Source organism: Lepidothrix coronata, unplaced genomic scaffold (genome assembly GCF_001604755.1).
Source record: "Lepidothrix coronata isolate B3197 unplaced genomic scaffold, Lepidothrix_coronata-1.0 Scaffold52, whole genome shotgun sequence".
Classification (NCBI taxonomy): Eukaryota; Metazoa; Chordata; class Aves; order Passeriformes; family Pipridae; genus Lepidothrix; species Lepidothrix coronata.
This window is the reverse complement of record NW_016690232.1, coordinates 357,980-380,191: the sequence shown is the minus strand read 5'-3', so window position 1 is coordinate 380,191 and position 22,212 is coordinate 357,980.

The window sequence follows — 22,212 nt, the reverse complement described above, 5'->3', positions numbered from 1 at the left end:
TGAATCTTAACATTATACTAATCTTTTTTCCGTATGGAATTTGTTCTGAAATGAATAGGAAAACAGTAGAAAACCTCATCTCTCTTGTCCTTACAAATCAGTAAATTTATATTTTGAAATGAATCATTTTTTAAGAGTCCAACATAAAATACTACTCTCAAAATTTAAAAGTTTATGTTACAAAAGCCTCATTCATGACTGATGTGGTGGCACAACTTTTATTTATATACCCTGTACATTGTCATTCATGGTGGGTTGTGGTATTGGTATTTACGTGTCTGCATTTTGATCCTGCATGCATAAAGACAAATTAGATGTAATTAAATGTTTTCCATGGAAAATGTTGTCCTCCCCATCTGCTTAGGCAAATTCTCTTCCCTAAAACTTCAGTGTCTAGGTTTGACACTTGGGACGTGTTAACTGTGTGTTAAGCGTGGACAATACAGATGGCATCTGATTATCCAAGCAGAAGAATTAGGAGGGGTTGAGTATAAAGTTGTGCATTTGCTATAGAAACTGGCTTACCTAGAAATCAGCATACTATCCCAATAGTGATTTTTTTTCGTTACATGATGAACAGCATTGCAAAATAAAGAATGTTGTTTTTTTTTTTTTTGGTCACTGTATGTGTGTGCAGGCAGGGTACTTTGACTGTTGAAAGTTAAAGGCAAAAAACAGATCAAGAAGAGCCAAGGGACTGCATTTTCATTGCCTTTATCCTTGCAGGGAAGCAAGTCATACCTAATAAAGTATATTTAACTTCTTAGAAAGGCTGTTTAGCTCAGGCAGAATACCTGTGTCTAGTTATACCTACTGTCTCTGGCACGTATCCCTTTGCATTTGTGCTGCTTGGATAGTGTGGAGCCAGCCAGAGTATCTTGAGCGACACCACATCATGGCATGAGGATGGGAAATACACCCCCACTAACCGTGATAAAGATGCATCAATATTTGAATGATCATTCATAGGAATTGCAAATGATTGCCCCCTGAGGTATTCATCTACTGTCTCAGCATGATTTCAGGGAGCTCTGAACCTCTGTTTATGCTGTCTTTTGGCTCAGCTAGTCTATATCAATTCAAGAGGTCTGCATCAACCGTGGTCCCATGATACCTTTTGTAAATAGGATCACTAACCCCAATATGCTGCCCAAATAACAAGTTCTAATAACAGTCAGTCAAGCCAAATTCCTCCTGTATTCCAGTGTTGGATATAACATTCTTCACAGCCCCCTGTACTGTTTTCCTCTTAAACCTCCTGAAAATGAAAGCATTCAGAACTCTTAAGAAATCAAACCTTATATTGAGCATAGTTTTTCCTTCTTTCCCCTGTTCTTCCAAGAGGTGTTGCAAAAGCTAACTTGAAGTTCACTGCAGACTGATTTGTTATATGCCTAGACTGAGATTTCAAAGTCATTAAATTACTTAACCCTCTTATCCATCACAATTAGAGTTAGACACCCTAATATCTTCATGTCTAGACATATTGATGGACGAATAGTCACTATTTTCTCATAGAAGATTATAGTTAATAATTAGGATTAAAGCATTGGCATGTATACTAGAAATTGCTTGAGCCAAAGAACTCCTTTATCATCTGAATTTGCAGTAGATGCATAGACAAATCATCAGTAGATGTGTTTGCTTCTATAAACTGCTTCATGTAGGACACAGCAGCTAGTTACAAATGTCACTCTCAGCACAGAAGCAGAGATCCATTCCAGTTCTGACCATAAAGGTGGAAAAGCAGCTGAAAACAATACCTCAGTCAGACTGAACAGGTCCAGTTCTGAGTTTTGAACATATTTGGATGTCATAATACCAGTTCTGCATTTATGCATTTGTATATGTATTAACATAAGGGTGTCTCTCTCCTTCCCAGAACCTGATGGAATACTTTCTTTCTACATTCCTCTCTGTATGGCTTTGCATTATAGATTTGAGTAAAATCACACAGTTTAGGGGCCCAGATGCAGATCTGATCCTGTTCACTTGGACAGCAGGTTGTCTGAGACCATTTAGAAATCTCTCCCAGGAAGAGGGGTTTCTCTGAAAAGCAATGACTGAGACTTTGCTTACTGAGCAACTCTGGAGGCAGAAAATCTGTGAGGGAGTTGACAAGAAAAAAGAATAGGGCAGTTTAGATATTGCAAGGCTTCCATCACTCCAAAAACTCTTCAGAAGAGCCCAGAGTTGGGAGGCAAAGACAAGAGAAAGCTGAGAAAAACAGCCAGTAGTGTGAGTAGATTAAGAGCCACCTTGTAAAGAATAGACATGAACATACTGTGAGAATGATCATGCCTCCTAGTTGCAAAATGTAAGGTAAGAAATAATCCTGTGCATGTGGGACATGGAGCAGGCCATGGGGTAATTAAAAGGGTAATCAGATCTTGTAAGCTGGAGTGAAGAGCTCTTTAGAAAAGGAAAAACACTTACAGCAAGATTTAAAAATTTTCAGTGTTCTTAAGAGTTTTTAAAAATATGTTTCAATTATAGCATGTTTTATTGTCAGCATCTTGTAGGATTTTTCTGGAGTACTCTACTGCTCCTTGAGTTAAATGTATATCAGATTTTCAGTGTTTGGTGCCAGTGTATGATACAACAGCCACTTGGAAAGGTATCATTGCCATATATACAGTCTGATCCAACAGCAGTACACAGACTTTTTTTTTTAAATCCTTCTGATGTTGGCAAGATTTCTTAGCCTTTCCAGCCAGATCTTTTGTACATCTGGCCAAGTGTTTCTGCATGTAGTAGTCTTGTACTCTCATTCATTCCTGGGTGATGTACTTCAAGTATTCGTGAAAGTTTCATGATTTGCTGCTTCATTTTTTCAGTATGTTACTTTCTTATATTGTTTTGCCTGGACCCTTTATTGGAGAGTGATATGATTCTAGATTAGTTTTCTGGCCTGATTAGGAAGCATCTCTTTCTGAGTTCTTCAGTTGTTACTTAATGCATGGTGTATGAAATACTAAACTGTAATATGGATAGAATAATGGTATATTAGTAGCTTCTCTTGCACAGTTACACTTAGAACTGCATTTTTATTCTGGCAAAGGAAGCTGAATTTCAGTAGAATATTTTATATCAAAGTTCATTAGCACTTTGGTCTTTCAACATTCAGTTTTATTGCTTATTTTAATCACCAACCTTCATATTAGTGGTTTGATTACCACCAAAAGCAAAATCACTTTAAAAATTCTGTCTTGTCTGTAATGGAAACTGGCATTCTTCCTCAAGTGTTTGTTGTACTGAGTATAAACAAAATGTAACAGCAGTCTGAACTGTCAAAAAATGAACTACAGAGAGGGGTTGTGTTTTGAGAAGAAATCCAGGCCATACAATGATTCCATATTAACAGCTTCAACAGTAAATAAGCAGTGTCACATTTCTTGCCTTTGTAAAATTGCAAAATTCAGTAACTGCTGTCATCTATGAAACTCTGAAACATTTGATAAAACATGATCATTGTAGAAATTGCATGTATGTGTTAAAAAAATAGAAAATAAACACTGGAATCAGTGACAGAATAGATGACAAAAATACCAAGCAGTGCTCTGTTGTTAGCTCTGATCTTATTTGCAGTTACCAAGTGTAGCTATCTGTAAAAAGTTTAAATCAGAGTGATATCCTAAATACTTTTCTTATACTCTTTCATGTTCTCCTCAAAAGTTATGCTTTGTCCCTCTCATATACCACTCCCCAATTTTCGGTGAAAATCATCTATAACAAAAGATCTTCAAGCATAATAGAGGCAAAATAAAATGCAAATGTGTATAGCACAAATAATGAAAAGAAAAAGAACTTTGTTTATATTTGAGCACCCTGAGAAATTAAAATAATCTTTATTTTATATATATAGCTTTTTAAAATCTGACAATAGGCATTTAGGGGGAAAACATCTTGGTATCATTAGCTGTTCTTGAAACAAAAAAGCATTCTCTTAGGTGCATGATTCATTTCAATGAGTCCCTTGAAATCAGAGGGAGGTGAACATATTTATTAGGGTAACAATGAAACTTCTGGTTGCCTTTGGTGCTTTGAAGAACTGGCAAGCAATATGGTAATAGGGAGTACAAAGATTTTACTTCATGCTTGTTTGCAACTCTATCTCTTTGGTGAGATATAATGAGGTAGAATAAAAAGGAAAACAACTGCTGATACTTTAATAACCTGTCCTGCAGGACAGCTGGAATTTCAGAACTTTAGGTCTGTATGCTATGCAAAGTATGACATTTATGAAGAACCTGTCTTTCTGCCCTATTCGTTTATTCCTGTTTCTTTTGGGGTATTTTTCTTTGTGCATTGGGTTGGTTTTTTTCCCCCCTTATATTTCTCTACCTTTCCTACCAGGTGCAGTCCACTTGAAAATTTGAAAATTATCCTCCCTCCCTTAAATAGATTATTGTACAGTATGCTGTTGTGCTAATCATAAAGGCCCTTGCTTAGATTGTCATCTACAGAGGTTTGTGCAGCTTTTGAAGTTCTCTTAGATGTGGAAATGCTTCACATAGTCTGAATACCTAAGGTAAAATCATTGGATTTCCACTCCTATCTCAGCATTTATTATCATTTCATACTTGCAGAGTAAATATCTCCCCAAATTGACAGGCAAGCTCTAGCTGCATGTATGTCAGTCAAAACCAAGAAATGAAAACTGTAGTAGAAAAGACTTGTTTAACCAGATTGATGTTCCTTTGATACTCTTCAAAACCTTTAATACATGGTCAAATTAGCAACAACAGAAGTGGCTCTTGAGTGCATTCTACATTTCCTCTATGAATGTGATAGGAATGTCATTTGACATATGAACTCAAAATAGTGAAATCTGTATTCTTGTATTTCTATGAGGAGTGAAACCAGTGTAATGGAAAAATGAAAGGCAGAGGAGTCATTGTAAACAGATTATTTGGAGTTGACCTTTGAAATAAGAACTGAGAAAGCGGATTAGCATAGAGTTCAAACACATTTGTTCCAAATGTAATCTTTGGAGTAGTCTTTTCACTGTTTGTATAAAAAGATGCCCATTTGATTACATGAGTAAAGACAGAGTCTTGATTATGGTAGAGAGTTGGCTTCTATAAAGCCCATCAGTGCACATTAGCTGCAAGGGTCAGTGCTAGAGAAAGCCAAGTGGGGGGGGGGAGAGAAAGGGAAAATAAAAGAAAAAAGGATGTGAAATGAGGAAAAAATTTTTTACTTGGGATCGTGACGTAAGACTGATCTGGACACATCATTGTACAGCACAACCACCACCAACCAATCTCTACAGTTTCCACCTCAGTTCAACATAGCTCTGGGAGCACAGAGTAGCAGGGAAGATCCAGTGTTACCATTTTCAATATCTGCTACAGTGAACCCAGTTCTAGAAATCAGAAAGATTCATTCTGGTTTTGAACCACACATCCAGGGATTAAGAGTGCACTATTGAGTCCTTGAAATGTTGAAGCAAGTTTTATAGGAGAAAATAAATGTTCTGAAAAAAATTGAAACAAAGAGGAATCAAAACTTTTAATTTCATCTGATTCTTGTGTTGTATATATTATTTCATTTTGCACCTGCATAGTGATGTTATTATTCTACGGCAATACATTAGTGATTGAGATCATAGTGAAGATGCAAAAATTAAAGATACAAAGAAAAATCCCATGTAGATTCCATCTGCAAGGGTAGAACAGGGACCAGTCTAACTAGAAGTGATTGAAAAGCTCCAGTACAGGTTTCCATCTGACAAATATGAATGTCAGAAGAAAATTAAGAAAGGTAAAAACTTAAGAAATAAAGAGTTGTTGTCACATGTGTGAAAAACTGCAAAAGAAGGTGATAGAGAAGACTGATTTGGGTAGATGAATGTACAGAGTTGAAAGAGTTCCTCAGTCACCTCCCCCATCCTTATATCTGCTGTTTGATCTTCTGCATATCCTGGGGCTTTCAGAGATTCAATTTATTCAATAAAATAAACAATATGGTGCATTTCTAACTAGAAAATTACAAGGATATATTTACAGCAGTGAAGAGAAAGATATGAAACGGATAAAGCAGTAGCAATTTCAGGAGTTTATATAAAAATTGACACATGCTAGCTGCAGTCTTGGTGTTACCTTGCCTTTTCCAATTCAAATAGAGATAACAACTATAAGAAAATTTGAGAATAGGCTCATTCTTCCACACAGATGACATTGTTTTCTAAACAAGTTAATTTCAAAATTAAGAAGAGATGATATTGCAGATAAAGCCCTTAATACAAGGAAAAGAGGATAAATGATTTGCTGAGTGTCTAGAAATGCTCTGTGGACAATTTCTGTCCTTAGAATACACTAAGAATAGTTGGCAGAATGTAATAGAGGTGTTTTTCATTTTGTAGACAACATATTAGCATTAGCATTGTAAACAACACATTGTCATTTAAGGAAAAGTACATTGTAAAGTAATGCTGTAAACATTGCACAGCATCATTCTGACCCAGTGTGACTGTGGGGATGCTATGAAAAGGAAGAAGAAAAAGTGCCTTTTTAAGCAGTATTAATCTGCCTGCTTTTTAAATTTTTAACCTTTAAACCAACATAAAGCCATTTCCTTATCCTTTAATCAAATTTCTAGCTTTGAATATTTGTTGGTGTTTTTCCAGATTTACACTTATTACCATTTTAGTATTATTTTGGGTTGTCCAGTGTTTCGGCAGCTGCTTGGTCAATAATAGAGAGCTTTTCTTCCTTATAAGAAAAAATCAAATCCTTCATCTGGGTCTTTGATTGCCTCTTTCTGTGGTATTTCATTCTTTCTGCTCTTGTGAACATCCACTGAGATGGATTATGAAAAAATCTCAGTGCTTTGCTAGAGTATTAAGACTTTTCATAATGTAGGTAATTTAATTCATATCAGGAAGAGAAAGATTCTGTTTATTGCAACTAAATTTTTTGCTTCAAAGATCAAATTTAAAATATCTATTGGATTTAACCTCTCTCTGAGGTTAAAAATCTATATCAGTCTTTTTATCTTCATAAATAATTCTTCACCGTAATCCAGTTTGTTTGTCCGAAATCAGAAACCTCCAACAGATATAGATATTGTTATTCTATTATCAGTTTATAGATCTTGAGACTCTGGTTGCCTATGAAGAATATACTGGTCAGGGTGTGGCTCATACTCCCTTTTGTCTCTTACATATATTGCATGCAGATATTTACTTGCATGGGTATGGTCTCATTTACAATACAAGTATCTTTTTTAATACTTTGCTGAGATGCACTTAGGTATATGAGGTGATATAAACATTTCTTATTTCATTTTGTTTCTGTTCTTCACCGCACAAGTGCCTGAAAGTCCGTGTGCATGTGCACACCTTTTATTTTCTCACAAAGTGTTAGATAGAATTGTTGTTTTGCAGTTGTAGCGTGATTTAGAATCAGTAAAGAAATAGTAGTCCCCTACTCCATGTTAAACAATTAATGTTAGATCAACAACAGTTTTCCTATTTTTAATAGCAGATATTTCAGTAACTTGAACATTTTTTATTTTAATTTCCTTTTTTTTTACCCTGAGTTAATGAAATATTTTGCACATAATCTTCCGATTTTACAAAATCTAATCTAGCTAATTTAACAGATACATTTTTTTAGAGTTCACCAAGTCTTTAATAATAAAGTCAAGGTAATGTATAAAGCCCTCACACAAGAATGTGTGTACAGCATTTTATTCTTACAGCTAAAATATCTTATGTGTCCCCTACTAACTATTTTGGGGTTTTCATGCTGCTTAACACCAAATTGTATTGCAGACTGACAGAACAGCTCTAATCAATCTTGTATGTAACCAGGCATTCTGTTACTGTGTTATGTATATTATACAGCTGAATTTAAATCATAGTCAAGAGTAGCATCAGTTGATAACAATGTCTGCTCACCTGTAGTTATTACTGTACTTTCGGAGACAAAGGAGAAATAGCTGTTTGGGTTTCTGGTATTGATTCCTTTAATTGGAAAATTGGAAAAGTAGCTTAGAGTTCACTTTTTTTTCTCTATCTAAAATAGCTTTAAATTGTCTTCCTAAAATGCCAAATGATCCTGAACCTCTTCTCGTTTCTATGACAACCTGGCTGTGGTGTGGTAGTAGGCTAGAGATTCTCTGAAGCTGCGGGTGACTTTATTAAATATTTTTGTTTTAAGAAGGGAGGATGAAAGTGGCTTTTACCAGATGAGCTCTTGGACCATTGTTTTAGTCTTTGGTTTTAAATATGCTGCTTTGCAGCATCTTGCCTATTTTCGTATAAAACAGCAAGGAAAATACAAAATTGATGAGGCTCAGCTTAGGATACTTCATGCATAGAAAAACTAATGTCTTCAGCTGTTTTTAACTAACAGAAAATTAGCTTCCCAGACACTAGTAGTTATGGACTTCTTATTTGTCTAAAAGATACAGCTACTTTTATTTAAATATCATTTTGGGAGGAATATGTACTGTTCCTCAAGGAGAGCAATTACCTGGAGGCAAATGTGGCAGTATTTTTTTTTAGTATGGCTTGACACTGAAACACTTCTGTTTTCTGTTGGTTTTGCTTTTTGGTTTTTTTTTTTTTTAATCCTGCTTTTATGAACTCTCTTCTTCAGTTGAAGAGGTTAATATTACTATGCAGTAGTGAACGTGCACAGTATGAAGAGACAACAGAAGAAAAGAGATGTTGGGAGGCCAAATAGCTGCCAGGCCCTTAATGGTGCCTTGTGTTTACCAGAAGCATTGTTTGCAGATTCAGGACCAGTGAATGACAGCACAGCACCATGTCAGTTAAACAGTTGCTCTTTACATTAAATATTGCAAAATGGTTGGAAAAAAGAATGAACTTTATGGATAGTTTCATTCAGATTTACTGTGACTTCTACTCATTTTGAATTGGGCTCCAACAGGAATCATCCCCATGATGGCTTTTGCCCTACTGTCTCAGTGCAGAAGTGAACAGACTGTGAAGTCTTTGTGTTTCATTCCATTTATTGATGCATTTTTGATGCATTGTAGTAATACTAATAATATATTCCTAATTAAATGTGTACATGACACATGCAGAGAGTCAGATCCACAGCAGGTGAAAAATAAGAAAACTTTATTGCATTTTCAGCTGAGTGTTCCCAGGATATAAGACCTGTGAAGTAGTAAATTTTCCCTAATTGGAAGAACCTTTAAAGCTGAGCTCCTTTACCAGGAACAGAAGAGTATTGCTATTCAGCTCTTCTGTTTTGTTTGCCTCTTCCAAACTGATCTACAGTTTTGCTAGATTGGCTTTAGTCACATTAGATCATTATATACTGGACCTCATTTCAGTAAAAGGAAAATAAAATGCTTGGAAAATACTGGAGACTTCTGTTACCATTTCAGCAGATCTAGTTCTGGTGAATCACATTATATTTTAGAAGATAGATTAGAGGCTTAGATCTTAACAGGTAGCCATGATACTTGTGTATATGCCATTTGATTAAAATGTACCAAAGTTTGCTGTTAGGAATATCACATGAAGGACATAGGGCTATAGCCTGGTATACAGGGTACTCTAATCATCAAAGGTTGCAAACAAGCCATTTTAAAGCAATGATTGGTGTTATGTGTATGTTAACTTCCTCGAATGTAGCTACTCTACAACATTTTTGTTGTTCTACATTGATCAAAATATGCCTGCAGTTAAATTGGTGAAGTGTGCCAATAAATGTTTGTATTAGTAAGGGTGTTTGTCACTGTTTTCAGTCTCTCAGTCCATTGAGAACAGGTAGTTTTAATGATGATAATGGGATGCAGAGTGCATCAAATTCTCTCTATAATTCACCCTGAGTTATGGGAGCAGAGACAAGGAAATAATATTTTGTTAAGACAATAAATATAGACAGTGTCAGAAACTAAATATTTAGAGCTCTGGCCTAGTCCCAAACAACATCTCCGTGTTGCTAATGGATGGCTCATTCAGGGCTTTGTCTGCACTGCCAAAGAATGACAATTGAAGAGAAAATAAGAGTAAGAACAAGCTCATCCACTTATGTAAAGATGATTTGGCAAAGAATAGCCAAATAGGTATGTTTTCCTTGTAGAAATATGAATAAAGGTGTCTGATGAAGACACACAATCTGTGTAATGCCAAGAAACTGGAATTAAATAGTTCAGATCATGGATCTCTAAAATCTAACAGTCTTTCAGATTAATTAGAAATTCATAAAATCAGAGGCCCAAATTTCTACACAGGGCTTTAATTTTCATTCTCCAGCCCAGTCATACCATCTCTAACTTCACAGACACATCAAGGAGCTCTCAAAAGCTGAAGGACTGGTAACAACTCTTCACGAGATGCTCCTCTCAAAGAAGGATGGAGCAGCTTTGTCAGATCAATGCAAAATTCCCTGTTTTCAGGTGTGAGTTGGTCTCTGGAATGGATCAACCAGAAATTGCTTAAGTGGGAAAATTTCTTCCCAAATTGCTGATCTTTTATTAAAGAAATGCTGGCAGCTGTCTCTTCTAGAAACAGAAACATCAGATGTTAAGGCAAATAGCTTGATTTGCATTTAATAGTGCTACCTTTTGAAACATACCACAACAAAATAAACTGACATTGTGGTTGTTGATAATTCAGAGCGGCTTTGGGGAAGAACATGTATACAGTAAAAATGTTAACCAAAATGTTATTATTGGATGATGAAAGCCAAGTTACTGAGTTGTTGATCCTGCAAAAGCTATAAGCTTCATAATCTGTACAGGGGGCTATGCAGACATGAACATCAGCAGGTGTTGGACCTGCCAGGGGTAAATCAAGGCAGTTGTTGGGTATTGCCAGGTTATAGGTAACATTCACCATATGGTGAACCATATAGCTGACAGGGTAAAACACAGAATTGTTACTTGCGAAACAAATTTAGTTGACAAAACTAAAGTTCTCTGAGTTAAGAAAAATAATACTAATGAAATATTTTTCCATAGGATTTTGAAATATAAGCATCATGTTGCTATGTGCAACTCCTATTTATACATATACCTATGTATGCCATATTTTATTTTAAACTACACGTTACCTAAACATTTATACTCATTAGATAGTAGGTGCATTTTACCAGCAACATTGCACTAGCTGGCCTTAGGTGACTCTCCAGAGAATTTTGTAATATTCACAGCTGTCAGGTTTTTTAGGCTACCTGGTATTTTACAGTGTCTGTCGCCATTTAACACATGCTCGAAAACAATAGCTTTTGCTCTCAGTTAAACAGCAGTTGTATTTTCAATTGATATGAACCATTATCTTTGGAATTACAGGGAAAAACACCTGTATTATCAAAGAATCATAGAACAGGTTTTGTTTGGACGGAACCTGTAAGACCATCTCATTCCAACCCCCCTGCCACAGAGAGGGACACCTGCTAGAACAGGTTGCTCATGACATATTACATGGCATACAGTAGATTGCAAAGTGAATTTAAATGCTATCCTCTCCAAGGGAATGCCTTTCAGTTCAAACATTTGACACAATGTACTCATTTAAGGTATCTGACACCGGAGCAAGTCTTAATTTCAAAATGTAAATCTACAAAGTTTAGTGTAAAGCATTTCTGCTGTTATTTATTCCAAAGAAAGCTATCTCAGTAGAGCAAAGTTAAGCAAAACATGTGAATTACTTCCTTTTTTAATACCACACATAATTCATATTTGAGACAGATTGCTGAACAACATAATTGAATTGAAGAGCTCTGGAGGATTCATAAAAGAAGTGCATGAGACATTAGATATGTAACATTTGCATAAACCTGCACGCTCAAAGATCATGCACTGCTTGAAATTCAGAATACCTTTCTCCTAAGCTGGTTATTTCATAGCTGATAGTTCAGAGGTGAAAATATGGTTTGTCTTCAAGAGCTGACTTTTCAAATATCCTAAAATATTTGGTTAACTAATAGAACCTCGTACAATCCTCCCTATTATTCAGCCAACTTATAAATTTAGAGGAGTAAGGACTAAGATGGAGGGGTAGCACTGAAATGAAAGCCACGAAGCTAAAAATCCTCATCTTGGATCTGAATGCAACAGCTGGTGAAGTTCTGATTCTTTGACATAAACTTCCAAATTCTTTTACTTCAGTAAGACCAGGTGATTTTCATGAACTTTTGATTTTGTTCATAATTTTACACAACAGTTCAATTCTTATTTCTTATAGTATTTGTATTACAAATAATGCAAGTACTAAAAAACCAAACTCCTTACCCCTTAACTGAGATGAAAGGTTGCAATGAATTTAGATTGGAATTGCAGGCATGTTTCCACACCAAAACCCCTCAAAATACTTACATGTTGGGCATGATATGTATGGAGCTAAGGCCTTATGCAACTCTAGTAATTTTGTAAGAATTACTGTTGATTTAAAACAGGGGAAAATGTCTGTGCACTGCTTTTTAAAACAGCTGGTTTAAATAATGGTATCAGATCTTACAAAACAAATATCTTAAGAGAAAATTTGTATGTATAAACAGCTTCATATAATACCATGTCTTACATTATGTTCCGTACATTACATTCTATAAATTTATGTAGCTTATTATTAGCTACTTCAGCATGTACAACCAAAATCTAAACACTGCTCAGCATTCCTTCTGCCACAATCAAGCCATTACAAGCTAAACTTGTGCATTTACTGTTGTATTTTCAGTTTAAAGGTTATTATTTCTTTGGTAATTGAGTTTTACTGGTTTTGCACAATTTGAATTCATTACAGTAATTAATGGTAATATTATTCTGCCAAGTATATCGCCTCTTGTGTACCTGAAAGTTGAGCTAGTGATAATTCATCGCAAGCATTGGAAAGGACAGATAATAGAATATGAATAGCTTATAAAAAAAACTGGTCTTAAGTTTTTCAGTGATAAATTTTAATGGGGACAAATAATTAGAGCAATTACTGCAGTAAGAAGGGTTTTAAAATTCCATTTGCTTCTGCCTTCCACATTGAAAAATAATTTAATTTTTCCATAAACCATAATACTTTGACTGCACAAGATCTATATTGAATATGGGTAGATGGAGCTAGAATTGGAGAGACGTAATGTGTTTTCCATATATTTTTTCTCTACGATGTGTTTGACAACACTTATCAAAATGCTCTTGTGTGCAGTGAGATGTAAGATATTTCCTAAAACCCAGCAAACTTTTTGAACAAAGTTGCCTCTGTAATATGGTCAGATCCACACCTAAAAACATTTTTACTTTTTTTGCTTTTTTAATTTTTTACTCTCTAAGGCATCTCTATCTCTGGCCCATTTTCAATTTTATAACATAAAAAGAGAGAGACTAATTGGAATATTTGGCTGCTGAGAGTACCGTGGGAGGGAAGAAGAATATTGAAAAAAAAATGAAAATGGAACACATTAAGCTGATTAAGAAAAACAGAATGTGGCTAATAGTAGTTAGAGCAGAGGGGGCAGGTAGTGAGGTAAATTAGACACTCAGAGTCAAGATTTTCAGGAGTCAATGAAACTTGAATTGAAGTTACCCGTGCAAGTTTGTTGACCATGTTTTGGGGAGCAGAATATACTGCCCATGGATTCAGAGAGTCTGTGAAATGCTATTAATTCAAAGAATTCTTTGTTAAGTCTTCTCCACAGCTTCTCTAGAGTTTTTTAAGCTGCTACATGGTAGACTGTGTCAGGAGAATTTAGGTCTCTTGAATATATTTTTCTATTACTTTTCAGTTATTCTGTTATAAAGTCTTAATAGTATCTTGGTAGCTGTGTTTCATTTTCTTGGGTTTTTTGATGGGTTTGTTCTGCAGCTTTTAAATATTTAAAAGAAAGATCACACCTTGGAAATATTTTATGTGATTGTTTGATTCCTTCCAGGAGAAAAACTACTGTATGTAAAAATTTTGTGAATCTGAATCTGGCAGTTAGAGCCAAGCATGATGGGAGCAGGTGCTCTACAGGCTTTGCCCTACAGCTCTGCCAACAGAGCTCACTTCAGTCCAGCTCTTGTCATCTCATTACTGGCTGTCTCCTGGGCAGCCTGGCAACTGGGCCAGCTTTCTTTTATGTTGATAAAGAGCAAATTGGACTAGATTGCAGCTATTTAATTCATTTCACTTCTGAAACACATGCACCTGGGTATTGTCACGGCCCCAAGGGCTTTAGGTGCCCTGACCAGCTTCACCTGCCCCTGGCTGGCACCTCCACTCCCTTCCTTTCCATTTAGATCTGCTTCCCTGGTCTCTGTCATAGATGTGCCCTTCTCTGTTTCCTATATAACTCATGTGGCCTGTCCTCCCTGCTCCTGCTCTGTGGAGTGGTGCCAGCTAGTGCTGCACTCACCTCTGGCTCCTGCTCATCTTCCTGCATAGAGTTGCCTTGCTTCTGATGCTCCTTGAGAGGTATGTCTTTACAGAGACTCCAGAACTTTGCAGTTGTATACAGAAAGCTCAGAAATGCTAGAGAACGTATACAGACATCATTTTGATGTAGAAAAGTAGAAGACACTTCCTACAGATAAGTAGTTATAGCATTTTATTTGCTTTGTAACCCCTTAGGTAGTTTCGAATACATAAGCTTAAGTGACCAGCTCAGCATCATGAAAGAGCCATGTGGCTCAGAGCAGAAATTCAGTCATAATCCCCTTGTTGCACATCTGCTCAGTGAAGTGGAGTCATATGAGAAAACAGGCAATTAAAAGTTGTTGGTGTTGATTTTATAGGTGGTATTGAGAATTTGTGCAATATCTTTCTAGTTCAAGTTTTCTGTATTTGCATCTATTTGGAGAACAGGCATTCTAATGTAGGAAGGAAAAACATTTATATCATATTTGGTCATATGTTTCAGTGCCTTTACTGTAAAATAAATGCAACTACTCTTTCCTCCTTGTGAAATCTAAAAACAACAAAAAAAAGCAACTCTTAGAAGAAAACTACCTTAAGTACTTGCTGTTAAGATAAGCTTGCATTTGTCTTTTGACAAAGGACGTAGTCTCTAACTGATACATGTTCATGTGCTCTGTCTCCTCTTTCTCCAGCAATACTGGCTTCCTGCAGCATGGTTCCTTTAAACTCAGTATATTTTGTGCTTGGCTATTAATCATACCCTCAAGATGTTAAAAGCCTTGGAATCTAAATATGCAGGTTTTGCTCAGTATTAGAAAACCTCATGTGCTCAAGAAGGAATCAAAGAATAGGGCAGTACTCACAGCCAATAGTTTGGGCATTATTAAGTGTCCTGTAAGTCTCACCTTCTGGTGTGCTTAGTCCTTGCAGCTAAAAGAAAATGGTAAAATGAAACTAATGTTTATGTGGTCCTTCTTTCAACATCACTGGACAGACTGGTGCTTCTTAAGCTGAATTCACATTAATTTTCCGTGAAGCTGTATGTTTTTTGTTTAAGAAAACCCAGCCAGAAATCTTGAATTGTAGCGATTTCACACCCCTTCCCCCAGACGGAAGTTTGTTAGTCAGCACAAAAGCCATGTTTCCAAACTCAAGTGTTCCAAAGTGCTCTGTGCAGTCTTTATCAGGCGTTCATCACAGGAGGTGCCTCAGTGATATTTCTTAACTAGGTACTTTTAAACCATTCCAGTTTGAAATCTCTTACCATTATTCATTTAATTTCTGATAGTGTAGTTTACTGCAGTTCATATGAACCAGTGCCAAAATAGATGTAAATGTACTCAATTCTTTTTGTCCTAATATCCTCTTGAAGATTTAATTTTTAATCAAAACTATCCTTCCTAAACCTCATCTACCTTCCATTTCTTTCCCCAGAGGCCTCATTTGAGGCCCATTGAACTCAGAAGGAACTGTTTCACTGTATTGTAAAGGCTTTGAATCAGCTTTCAATACTACATTTCATGTAGAAAAACAAAAGCCAGTAACTTTTCCTTTTTTTTTTTTTAAAAAAAGCCCACACTTGCTTTGAATAATGTGCAGTCATTGAAACCGTACAATGCCTTGCTGAATTCAGTTGTATGTTGGGTAATGGAAAATAATTATTTCTTACAGGTCAGAAAACAATTTTCAGTGGATGTCTGCTGCTCTGTGTTGAACTGTTAAATGTTAAATACAGTAATTTTTATAGTGTAGCAGCATTTTTTGTAAACAAGAGCAAAACTATTTTTCAGCATCAGGGCTCTTGTTCTGTTTCTGCAAAAAGAACCCTCAGAATTACTTATAGACCCTGAGGGGGAAAAATCTGGTGCTTGTAATGTCTTAAAACCCGCTATGCTGTAGTACAGTCCCTGTTGCAGTACAGTGGATCTGCAGTTGTTTGGGCCACTAATGGTTAATTTGAAGCAGCTGTCCATGCTGGAACCTTGCTTCCACAGGGAACATCCTGCGTGTAAAAATAGGAGTAAATACATTTGAATACTTTTCTTTTTGTAGCATTTCTCTGTCCCCAGGTATGGTCCAGGCACACATTGCATACTAAATTGGAGTGAACACATGTCAGCAAGTCATCTTTATCAGATATGTTTTGCTTATAAGAGCAAGTATTTTTTTATAAGCAACAACATTCTAAGAAGAAATGGGTGGAATGTAGGTTTAGGTACTTCTTCAGTTGCCAAACTGACCCATTATCAGATAGGTGACAACTTTAAATGCCATTAAATTATAACTTGTCAGATACTTCATAGAGTTTTCTATTTACAAGTCTTATGTATGCAGGCCTTTTCAGTTTCCTCAAAGTACTCGCATTCTTTTAAGATTAAGTTTACAAATACATTTTCCTCTTTATTTGTAAACTGTTTCCTTTAACAAATAACTAGTGATGTTCATTTCTGGTGTCATGGGATACTGATTTTGCTTTTGAAGTGGTTTACTCAGGTTTTTTTAATACTAAAAAAATTATTAATGTCTGAAAACTTTTATTACAAGTTCTTTCCTTAAATGAATGATTTAAAATAACAAAAAAATCACTAGTGTTTTGGGTAGCCATTGTTACTCTCAACATTGCTGAAGTCCATAGTAAAAAGAATATGAACAATATGGAATCATCCATGCCTGTAAAAACTGGCAAGTTCTACTAGTGCCTTCAGTTCACCTTCTGGTTTAATAAAAGTTAACTTGGAACAAATACCTTGGGAAGAAGAAAGCAATCACTACAGTTGAACTCTGTGTAATTTCATTTCATGATGACTTCTTATTCCTTCAGTTCTAACTATGCAGTTAACAGAAAAAAAGAAGTAAAGGGCAATCAGTTTCCTGCCAATAACCCAGGGGTCAGAATTTCAGGCAAATTAGATAATGACCAATGTCCCTAAAGCAGAACCACAGTAAAAATGGAATTTAAGAACTAATAAAAGACATTTATAAAATTATGTGCAGGAACTGGAGGTACTTTGGAAAAAACAGCATTCTTTCAATTAGGCACTCTTAGAAGACATAAATGACCAAGTAATCCCTTTGGGGAAACAAAGTCTGCAGTCTGGGTTTGAAACAGTCACATTTGTCCACACGTAGTTTTGAATTATAGGTTTTAAAATCACAATCCAAGATCAAGGAAGGAGTATTTTTGTTTCTTGGAGCTACAAGCTCTCTGCACTGGATAATGTCTTTATATAGGGTAAGCAGAGATAAACAGAATTGCTTAACTGGGCTCCTCAGCTTTAAGTTATAAAATATGGCAACAGAATGATGGTAAAATTACAGTATATTTCTCACTTGACTGTTTTTTTTGTATGTGGTTTTCTCTTTCTTTTTTTTGGGGGGGGGGGATGTTGATTTGGTTTTTTGTTTTTTTTTGGGAGGGGGTGGAGAGGAGGCTCTTGTGTTTATTGTTATGAATATGTTCCCTTTTGTGTTATTTCTAGGGTTTACATTGCAAGGAATAACTGGTAGCAAACTTGTTAAGTAACAGTAAAGTGGCAGAAAACAAGGGATGTAGCAAAATATGTTTATATGACCATGACAAGATAATCTTAATGACAAAACAGAAGACAACAGCTCTGTTGTCTTCAATGAAAAATATGAATTTAACTGTCTGATTTGATTTTTGTAAATCTAAAATATGATCACATGGGTGTAACCTTGATTTTTTTTTTTTTAAGTGAGGTTTCAGAAAATGTGTAAGGTACAAAATGCCTAATATTTTGGTTACATAACTATCACTATTACAGCAGACTTAATGGGATCAGAATAGCATTTGTTTGCAGAATAGTATGATATCTGGTCTAATAAGTGACCTGGAGAAAGATGGTGTAAGTGTATTCAATTCTGACAGTTTTGTTGTGATTATGTGACATGGCACTGCTTTAGGACAAAGTTCAAACACACCACCAGAGATGAATCTGATTATCCAGGCCCTAAGTCATTTCATTTAGACTCAGTTCAGAGTAAGTCATGTTATCAGATTTCTGAGAAATTCTAGGATGGGAGGTTTCTTTCACTTGAAGGTCTGCTGTGGTCCTTCTGGTTTATAGGACTGTGAAATATTGTTCAGTATGTCACCATAACCCTAAGTGAAGAAAAGTTGTGTTTGGGCCCAAACTCAGGTCCTACTGTGGAAAAAGAGGCAAGGTGGAAGAGAGAGAAACAGCTCTATGCTGTTCTAAGGCAGAAATAAAGTCTTACTTGGTTTTTACTCTTCATCCACCACTCACTGACATCTGCACTGCCTAGAATAATACATTAACACTTGCATTTACTGCCTGAGCTGAGTGCCATGCACTGTGGGAAGCTCACAGAACTTACTCAGCAATTAAGATGTATACCAAATATGGGGAAAGCAATTACATTATAATAATGCAATATAATAAATTAAGGTCATATCGACTCCAATGAATTTGAATAATTTAATACCTCTGAAAACCAATATCACACACCTATTGAAACATTCATTACAATAAATTGTTTAGGCTGTATAAAAAGCTTATAATCCAGCATGAATATTAACAGCCTCTATTTCCCAGGCAGCTAGACAACAATTAGAACTGACGATTTTGTATGTAATATAGAAATTACATTCTTAATGGTAGTAAATTTTTTATTGCAGTGAAGATGTAAAAAACAGATATGTACTGGCAATTATGAACTGCAGCAAGGTATAGTGTACAGAACAGTTTCTCCCTAAGTTAATAATATCATTAGCAATATTTTTCGCTGAGTTGCAACGGTTTTTATAGCCTATTTCTAGGGTTTTTTTGCTTTAAAAGTAAACAAATAAGTAAGAGGTCCACTGTTGGATCTAAGACAAAAAAAGCAAGAATTAACAGTGGTAATGTGGTTAATGACTTAAACACAGAGGTTTGTATTCAGTTGAGGTCTTTGATGAAAGTGTTGTATTTCTAAGTGTCTGTCTTTTTTTTTTTTTTTTTAATATAGTCTGCTTTAGAGCTTGTCTTCATGCAGTACAGCTACAGAGTGGCTCAGAGTTTGCTGTTACACTCTAATAAAAGATCAAATAAGCTTTCTTCAAATTTCCTTAACTTTAGTTAGAAGTAAAAAAAATATTTATTTCAAATATTCTGGTGCATGACACTTCTGTAAAGTTACTGGCAGAGCTGTACTAAATCATTTGTTAATTGTATTTTTAAGAATTTCTAGTGATAGATGGCCAATAGTAGATCTTTCCCTCATTAGGCACTTTAGAAAATGTATCAGAATACTTAGTTCCCTTATTTCTTGGCCACATTCAATGGCTTCATAACTGCACATATTACAATGGTCAAAGGGTTGCCCTTTTCATTCCAGGAGTAGAAAAATGTTTAATATTGGTTCTATCTCAGCTAGATTTAGAGGGGAAAATCGCTGTTGTTTCACACTTAGACATTAAGCCTTGGGCATTTGGGTGTTTGCTATGTATGGCTTGTTAATGCATGACAACAGAAAAATACATTCTGTATATAAAATTCACTTCCAGTATCGACTTATGGAAAGCATAGCAAAGTACAGTTCAAGACATGAATCTTAGTTATTTTTTACAGCTGTACAACAATTCAGTGCAGAGGATCAGAACAGTTGTAAAACTGTGAGCTCCATACATATCCCAGTAAGTGAAAGTGAGCACAGCTGATGCTCCTGAAATCCATAAAGAGTTTTGGAAACTCCAACAGTTTACGAAAGGAACATTACTTACAAATATACAATGTCTCTAAATGATTCCATTAGAAAAAAAAAAAGAAGAAGAAAAAGAAAAGCAACTAGGAAAATGTATCTGTCTCACTGCCTTGGTAGCTGGGTAATGCAGAAATCAGTCTTTATAATATTCATTTTAAGAACAGGTAACACTTATAGTTTGTTTTTACTGTTCAGGATGAAAATGCATAGAACAAGCCAGAAGAAAATATTTCTCAAATACGTGAAAAAGAGCACCTTTTTCATTAATTATTTATGAAGGTTTAGGAATCTGCTCTGTGCTTTAAAATTACTGGGGAAAGTGCCTCCCAATAAAAACATCAGTCAGAATAGGTTCTTCCTTTCCATCTGATCTTCTGAATGAGGCAGGTCATCACAGAGGGTACCAGCCTGTGATCTAACAGGTTGTGGCTGAAGTAGTAGCTTTGTTGTCTTAAAAGAGACATTCATTCCCAAAGGGAATGAACTCGATACTCTTCATGCAAGAACCTGATGCTCTGGGTGCAAAAGGTTTTAGCCAATGAAATCTGTCAGTTCAAGCCCTTCTGTAAAGGTACTGCCTTATGCTGATAACATACTTAGGGAAATATAACTGAGCTAAATTAAGACTTTATTTTGCTGTATTATAGGAGTGATATAAATGGAAACAAAGAGGATGCATTGCGCTTTGTTTTTGTGGAATGTGGCTTGGTGTTTTCACAAAAAAATAACAATTATTTCAGTAAAAGAGAAGATCTTCTCAAGCACAAATTAAAGTTAAATAAAATTAAATCTGAATGGAAATTGATTAACACTTGTCAAGGAAAGGGAAAAAATAAAAAGAAAAATTTCTTCATTTACAGGAAGTGCTAAACATATGGACAATAAGACAATTCCAGTAAATTAGCAGCCTGGTTAATTAATCAAGAATTCATCTCTTGGGTAATTGCTGAAACTGAAAATGTTGACAACCTATTACTGAAATCTCTGTAGGATCCTAATGTAGAGTTGAGGGATTTTTCTGTTCATCTGAATGACTCCCTAGAGTCAAAGAAAAGAAGAATGTTGGCTGCCACCCTGTAGTTTGCCAGGAAAGTCTTCTTTGCCATTAAATTATAAGAAAATAAGGAAGAATTTTAATTTAGAAAAGGCTATGTTGATATTAGCTTGAGATCTAAGTTTCTAAGTAATGGGATGCTAGATATCTGCAATGTTTTGTCTTTTCAAAGTTAGATTCTGTGTCTGTTGCCAGGAATAATCACACATATTTTTAATTTCTTTTTTTTATAAATGTATCTGTGAGATAACTGCATGATAAAAAGTGCTCAGGTTGTGCAAAATGGGCCTCTCTGCTAAAGAAAGATCAGTAATGTGAAATATAGTTAATTCACTTTCTTATTATTACCATCTGTAATAAACAGCATCTACCACAGCTATAGCAAATGTGGCAGATACTGTGCAACTTAAAAAATGTTAGAGGTGGGGGGTTTTGGTAGTTTTTTATCAATATCTTTCATTACTGCATGTTTGTTTTGTGCTCATCTAATTCTTTATGTTGTTGCTATATATCTTTTGGATTGTAATCCTGACAGTAAATAACAGTGCAGAAGCCAAACTGGAGTGCAATTTCGATTTCCAAATCCATAAGCAAAGTAGTTGTCAGAACAAAGTTTGAAAATTAATGTATTTTTCTATAAATAATGCAATTCTATCTTACACTGTAATTTTCCACAGTATTAATCTTTAATGATCAATTATTTCCACATTTCTTTTAAGCATAGTTCTACACAGGAAAAAAACCCAAAATAAACAGTTACAAACGGTATCTGGTATCCCCACCTCCTGCGTTACCATGCCCTTTCTTTTTAATGCTTGCCAAATGTCTTCTGTCTAGGAAGACATTTTATGGATTAAAAACAAACAAACAAACCCCTAGAATCAGTAAATTGGAATTAAAAAATATGATTCAGTAGCACCTAGCATTGCAGATTAGATAACAATTTCTTGTATGCTTGCATTGCAGAATTGTCAGTTTTGAGAGACTAAAAAAACATTAAGATTTTTTGTTAGGGGTTTTTTTCTCCTGAAGTTATTCAGCCCACTGAAAAGTAATCTCCCCAAGAGATCAATACTTTCCTCAGTGTGCTTGATTGACTTACCCTTCCAAACATAAC